At 37.7% G+C, this 5,000-nt stretch overlaps 1 non-coding gene and 18 pseudogenes across 1 annotated transcript; all 19 read right to left on the reverse strand.

Moving 5' to 3' along the window:
* Positions 1 to 112: 112 nt before the first annotated feature.
* On the reverse strand, positions 113 to 231 carry LOC148444532 (5S ribosomal RNA). The gene has a single exon (XR_015875665.1). It is a non-coding gene; the product is annotated as a 5S ribosomal RNA (ribosomal RNA).
* Positions 232 to 347: 116 nt separating this feature from the next.
* Positions 348 to 466, reverse strand: LOC148444533 (5S ribosomal RNA; annotated as a pseudogene).
* A 115-nt stretch (positions 467 to 581) lies between these two features.
* On the reverse strand, positions 582 to 700 carry LOC148444534 (5S ribosomal RNA; annotated as a pseudogene).
* A 116-nt stretch (positions 701 to 816) lies between these two features.
* LOC148444535 (5S ribosomal RNA) lies at positions 817 to 935 on the reverse strand (annotated as a pseudogene).
* A 115-nt stretch (positions 936 to 1,050) lies between these two features.
* On the reverse strand, positions 1,051 to 1,169 carry LOC148444536 (5S ribosomal RNA; annotated as a pseudogene).
* Positions 1,170 to 1,285: 116 nt separating this feature from the next.
* LOC148444537 (5S ribosomal RNA) lies at positions 1,286 to 1,404 on the reverse strand (annotated as a pseudogene).
* Positions 1,405 to 1,520: 116 nt separating this feature from the next.
* On the reverse strand, positions 1,521 to 1,639 carry LOC148444538 (5S ribosomal RNA; annotated as a pseudogene).
* A 115-nt stretch (positions 1,640 to 1,754) lies between these two features.
* On the reverse strand, positions 1,755 to 1,873 carry LOC148444539 (5S ribosomal RNA; annotated as a pseudogene).
* Positions 1,874 to 1,989: 116 nt separating this feature from the next.
* On the reverse strand, positions 1,990 to 2,108 carry LOC148444540 (5S ribosomal RNA; annotated as a pseudogene).
* A 351-nt stretch (positions 2,109 to 2,459) lies between these two features.
* LOC148444541 (5S ribosomal RNA) lies at positions 2,460 to 2,578 on the reverse strand (annotated as a pseudogene).
* A 116-nt stretch (positions 2,579 to 2,694) lies between these two features.
* On the reverse strand, positions 2,695 to 2,813 carry LOC148444542 (5S ribosomal RNA; annotated as a pseudogene).
* A 116-nt stretch (positions 2,814 to 2,929) lies between these two features.
* On the reverse strand, positions 2,930 to 3,048 carry LOC148444543 (5S ribosomal RNA; annotated as a pseudogene).
* A 115-nt stretch (positions 3,049 to 3,163) lies between these two features.
* Positions 3,164 to 3,282, reverse strand: LOC148444544 (5S ribosomal RNA; annotated as a pseudogene).
* Positions 3,283 to 3,398: 116 nt separating this feature from the next.
* LOC148444545 (5S ribosomal RNA) lies at positions 3,399 to 3,517 on the reverse strand (annotated as a pseudogene).
* A 116-nt stretch (positions 3,518 to 3,633) lies between these two features.
* On the reverse strand, positions 3,634 to 3,752 carry LOC148444546 (5S ribosomal RNA; annotated as a pseudogene).
* Positions 3,753 to 3,867: 115 nt separating this feature from the next.
* On the reverse strand, positions 3,868 to 3,986 carry LOC148444547 (5S ribosomal RNA; annotated as a pseudogene).
* Positions 3,987 to 4,102: 116 nt separating this feature from the next.
* LOC148444548 (5S ribosomal RNA) lies at positions 4,103 to 4,221 on the reverse strand (annotated as a pseudogene).
* Positions 4,222 to 4,337: 116 nt separating this feature from the next.
* On the reverse strand, positions 4,338 to 4,456 carry LOC148444549 (5S ribosomal RNA; annotated as a pseudogene).
* A 351-nt stretch (positions 4,457 to 4,807) lies between these two features.
* On the reverse strand, positions 4,808 to 4,926 carry LOC148444550 (5S ribosomal RNA; annotated as a pseudogene).
* Positions 4,927 to 5,000: the final 74 nt, after the last annotated feature.

The following is a 5,000-nucleotide window of genomic DNA, read 5'->3' on the forward strand; positions in this document are numbered from 1 at the left end:
AAATGCATTAACTTTAGACCTCTATTACTTCTTAACTCAAGTAAATTCATTGATAAGTTGAAAAAATTAAATGTAAAATGTAATAGAAAAGAAGGTTATGGCAGTATAAAATTACCTACAGCACCTGGTATTCCCAGGTGGTCTCCCATCCAAGTACTACCCAGGCCCAACACTGCATAGCTTCCAAGTTCAGACGAGATTGGGCATGTCCTGTGTGGTTTGGCTGTAGGTGCTCAAAAACATTAACTTTAGACCTCTATTACTTCTTAACTCAAGTAAATTCATTGATAAGTTGAAAAAATTTAATGTAAAATGTAATAAAAAAGAATGTTATGGCAGTATAAAATTACCTACAGCACCTGGTATTCCCAGGTGGTCTCCCATCCAAGTACTAACCAGGCCCAACACTGCATAGCTTCCAAGTTCAGTCGAGATTGGGCATGTCCAGTGTGGTTTGGCTGTAGGTGCTCAAAAACATTAACTTTAGACCTCTTTTACTTCTTAACTCAAGTAAATTCAATGATTAGTTGAAAAATGAAATGTAAAATGTAATAGAAAAGAATGTTATGGCAGTATAAAAGTACCTACAGCACCTGGCATTCCCAGGTGGTCTCCCGTCCAAGTACTAACCAGGCCCAACACTGCATAGCTTCCAAGATCAGGTGATATTGGGCATGTCCAGTGTGGTTTGGCTGTAGGTGCCCAAAACCATTAACTTTAGACCTCTATTACTTCTTAACTCAAGTAAATTCATTGATAAGTTGAAAAAATTAAATGTAAAATGTAATAGAATAGACTGTTATGGCAGTATAAAGTTACCTACAGCACCTGGGATTCCTAGGTGGTCTCTCATCCAAGTACTAACCAGGCCCAACACTGCATAGTTTCCAAGATCAGACGAGATTGGGCATGTCCAGTGTGGTTTGGCTGTAGGTGCTCAAAAACATTAACTTTAGACCTCTTTTACTTCTTAACTCAAGTAAATTCAATGATAAGTTGAAAAATGCAATGTAAAATGTAATAGAAAAGAAAGTTTTGGCAGTATAAAATTACCTACTGCTCCTGGTATTCCCAGGTCGTCTCCCATCCAAGTACTAACCAGGCCCAACACTGCATAGCTTCCAAGATCAAATGATATTGGGCATGTCCAGTGTGGTTTGGCTGTAGGTTTCCAAAACCATTAACTTTAGACCTCTATTACTTCTTAACTCAAGTAAATTCATTGATTAGTTGAAAAAATTAAATGTAAAATGTAATAGAAAAGAATGTTATGGCAGTATAAAATTACCTACAGCACCTGGTATTCCCAGGTGGTCTCCCATCTAAGTACTAAGCAGGCCCAACACTGCATAGCTTCCAAGATCAAACGAGATTGGGCATGTCCAGTGTGGTTTGGCTGTAGGTGCTCAAAAGCATTAACTTTTGACCTCTATTACTTCTTAACTCAAGTAAATTCATTGATAAGTTGAAAAAATCAAATGTAAAATGTAATAGAATAGACTGTTATGGCAGTATAAAATTACCTACAGCAACTGGGATTCCTAGGTGGTTTCCCATCCAAGTACTAACCAGGCCCAACACTGCATAGCTTCCAAGATCAGACGAGATTGGGCATGTCCAGTGTGGTTTGGCTGTAGGTGCTCAAAAACATTAACTTTAGACCTCTTTTACTTCTTAACTCAAGTAAATTCAATGATAAGTTGAAAAATGAAATGTAAAATGTAATAGAAAAGAAAGTTTTGGCAGTATAAAATTACCTACAGCTCCTGGTATTCCCAGGTGGTCTCCCATCCAAGTACTAACCAGGCCCAACACTGCATAGCTTCCAAGATCAGACGAGATTGGGCATGTCCAGTGTGGTTTGGCTGTAGGTGCCCAAAACCATTAACTTAAGACCTCTATTACTTCTTAACTCAAGTAAATTCATTGATAAGTTGAAAAAATTAAATGTAAAATGTAATAGAAAAGAATGTTATGGCAGTATAAAATTACCTACAGCACCTGGTATTCCCAGGTGGTCTCCCATCCAAGTACTAACCAGGCCCAACACTGCATAGCTTCCAAGATCAAACAAGATTGGGCATGTCCAGTGTGGTTTGGCAGTAGGTGCTCAAAAACATTAACTTTAGACCTCTTTTACTTCTTAACTCAAGTAAATTCATTGATAAGTTGAAAAAATTAAATGTAAAATGTAATAGAAAAGAATGTTTTGGCTGTATAAAATTTCCTACAGCAACTGGTATTCTCAGGTGGTCTCCCATCCAAGTACAAACCAGGCCCAACACAGCAAAGACTACAAGATCAGACGAGATTGGGCATGTCCAGTGTGGTTTGGCAGTAGGTGCTCAAAAGCATTAAATTTAGACCTCTATTACTTCTTAACTCAAGTAAATTCATTGATAAGTTGAAAAAATTAAATGTAAAATGTAATAGAAAAGAATGTTATGGCAGTATAAAATTACCTACAGCACCTGGTATTCCCAGGTGGTTTCCCATCCAAGTACTAACCAGGCCCAACACTGCATAGCTTCCAAGATCAGACGAGATTGGGCATGTCCAGTGTGGTTTGACTGTAGGTGCTCAAAAACATTAACTTTAGACCTCTTTTACTTCTTAACTCAAGAAAATTCATTGATAAGTTGAAAAAATGTAATGTAAAATGTAATAGAAAAGAATGTAATGGCTATATAAAATTACCTACAGCACCTGGTATTCCCAGGTGGTCTCCCCTCCAAGTACTAACCAGGCCCAACAATGCATAGCTTCCAAGATCAGACGAGATTGGGCATGTCCAGTGTGGTTTGGCTGTAGGTGCTCAAAAGCATTAACTTTAGACCTCTATTACTTCTTAACTCAAGTAAATTCATTGATAAGTTGAAAAAATTAAATGTAAAATGTAGTAGAAAAGACTGTTATGGCAGTATAAAATTACCTACAGCACCTGGGATTCCTAGGTGGTCTCTAATCCAAGTACTAACCTGGCCCAACACTGCATAGCTTCCAAGATCAGACGAGATTGGGCATGTCCAGTGTGGTTTGGCTGTAGGTGCTCAAAAACATTAACTTTAGACCTCTTTTACTTCTTAACTCAAGTAAATTCAATGATAAGTTGAAAAATGAAATGTAAAATGTAATGGAAAAAAATGTTATGGCAGTATAAAATTACCTACAGCACCTGGTATTCCCAGGTGGTCTCCCATTCAAGTACTAACCAGGCCCAACACTGCATAACTTCCAAAATCAGATGATATTGGGCATGTCCAGTGTGGTTTGGCTGTAGGTGCTCAAAAACATTAATTTTAGACCTCTATTACTTCTTAACTCAAGTAAATTCATTGATAAGTTGAAAAAATTAAATGTAAAATGTAATAGAAAAGAATGTTATGGCAGTATAAAATTACCTACAGCACCTGGTATTCCCAGGTGGTCTCCCATCCAAGTACTAACCAGGCCCAACACTGCATAGCTTCCAAGATCAGATGAGATTGGGCATGTCCTGTGTGGTTTGGCTGTAGGTGCTCAAAAACATTAACTTTAGACCTCTATTACTTCTTAACTCAAGTAAATTCATTGATAAGTTGAAAAAATTAAATGTAAAATGTAATAGAAAAGAATGTTATGGCAGTATAAAATTACCTACAGCACCTGGTATTCCCAGGAGGTCTCCCATCCAAGTACTAACCAGGCCCAACACTGCATAGCTTCCAAGTTCAGTCGAGATTGGGCATGTCCAGTGTGGTTTGGCTGTAGGTGCTCAAAAACATTAACTTTAGACCTCTTTTACTTCTTAACTCAAGTAAATTCAATGATTAGTTGAAAAATGAAATGTAAAATGTAATAGAAAAGAATGTTATGGCAGTATAAAGGTACCTACAGCACCTGGCATTCCCAGGTGGTCTCCCGTCCAAGTACTAACCAGGCCCAACACTGCACAGCTTCCAAGATCAAACGAGATTGGGCATGTCCAGTGTGGTTTGGCTGTAGGTGCTCAAAAGTATGAACTTTAGACCTCTATTACTTCTTAACTCAAGTAAATTCATTGATAAGTTGAAAAAATTAATTGTAAAATGTAATAGAAAAGACTGTTATGGCAGTATAAAATTACCTACAGCACCTGGGATTCCTAGGTGGTCTCCCATCCAAGTACTAACCAGGCCCAACACTGCATAGCTTCCAAGATCAGACGAGATTGGGCATGTCCAGTGTGGTTTGGCTGTAGGTGCCCAAAACCATTAACTTAAGACCTCTATTACTTCTTAACTCAAGTAAATTCATTGATAAGTTGAAAAAATTAAATGTAAAATGTAATAGAAAAGAATGTTATGGCAGTATAAAATTACCTACAGCACCTGGTATTCCCAGGTGGTCTCCCATCCAAGTACTAACCAGGCCCAACACTGCATAGCTTCCAAGATCAAACAAGATTGGGCATGTCCAGTGTGGTTTGGCAGTAGGTGCTCAAAAACATTAACTTTAGACCTCTTTTACTTCTTAACTCAAGTAAATTCATTGATAAGTTGAAAAAATTAAATGGAAAATGTAATAGAAAAGAATGTTTTGGCTGTATAAAATTTCCTACAGCAACTGGTATTCTCAGGTGGTCTCCCATCCAAGTACAAACCAGGCCCAACACAGCAAAGACTACAAGATCAGACGAGATTGGGCATGTCCAGTGTGGTTTGGCAGTAGGTGCTCAAAAGCATTAAATTTAGACCTCTATTACTTCTTATCTCAAGTAAATTCATTGATAAGTTGAAAAAATTAAATGTAAAATGTAATAGAAAAGAATGTTATGGCAGTATAAAATTACCTACAGCACCTAGTATTCCCAGGTGGATTCCCATCCAAGTACTAACCAGGCCCAACACTGCATAGCTTCCAAGATCAGACGAGATTGGGCATGTCCAGTGTGGTTTGACTGTAGGTGCTCAAAAACATTAACTTTAGACCTCTTTTACTTCTTAACTCAAGAAAATTCATTGATAAGTTGAAAAAATGTA

Source organism: Taudactylus pleione, unplaced genomic scaffold, assembly GCF_031769625.1.
Source record: "Taudactylus pleione unplaced genomic scaffold, aTauple2 ptg001270l, whole genome shotgun sequence".
Taxonomy (NCBI): Eukaryota; Metazoa; Chordata; class Amphibia; order Anura; family Myobatrachidae; genus Taudactylus; species Taudactylus pleione.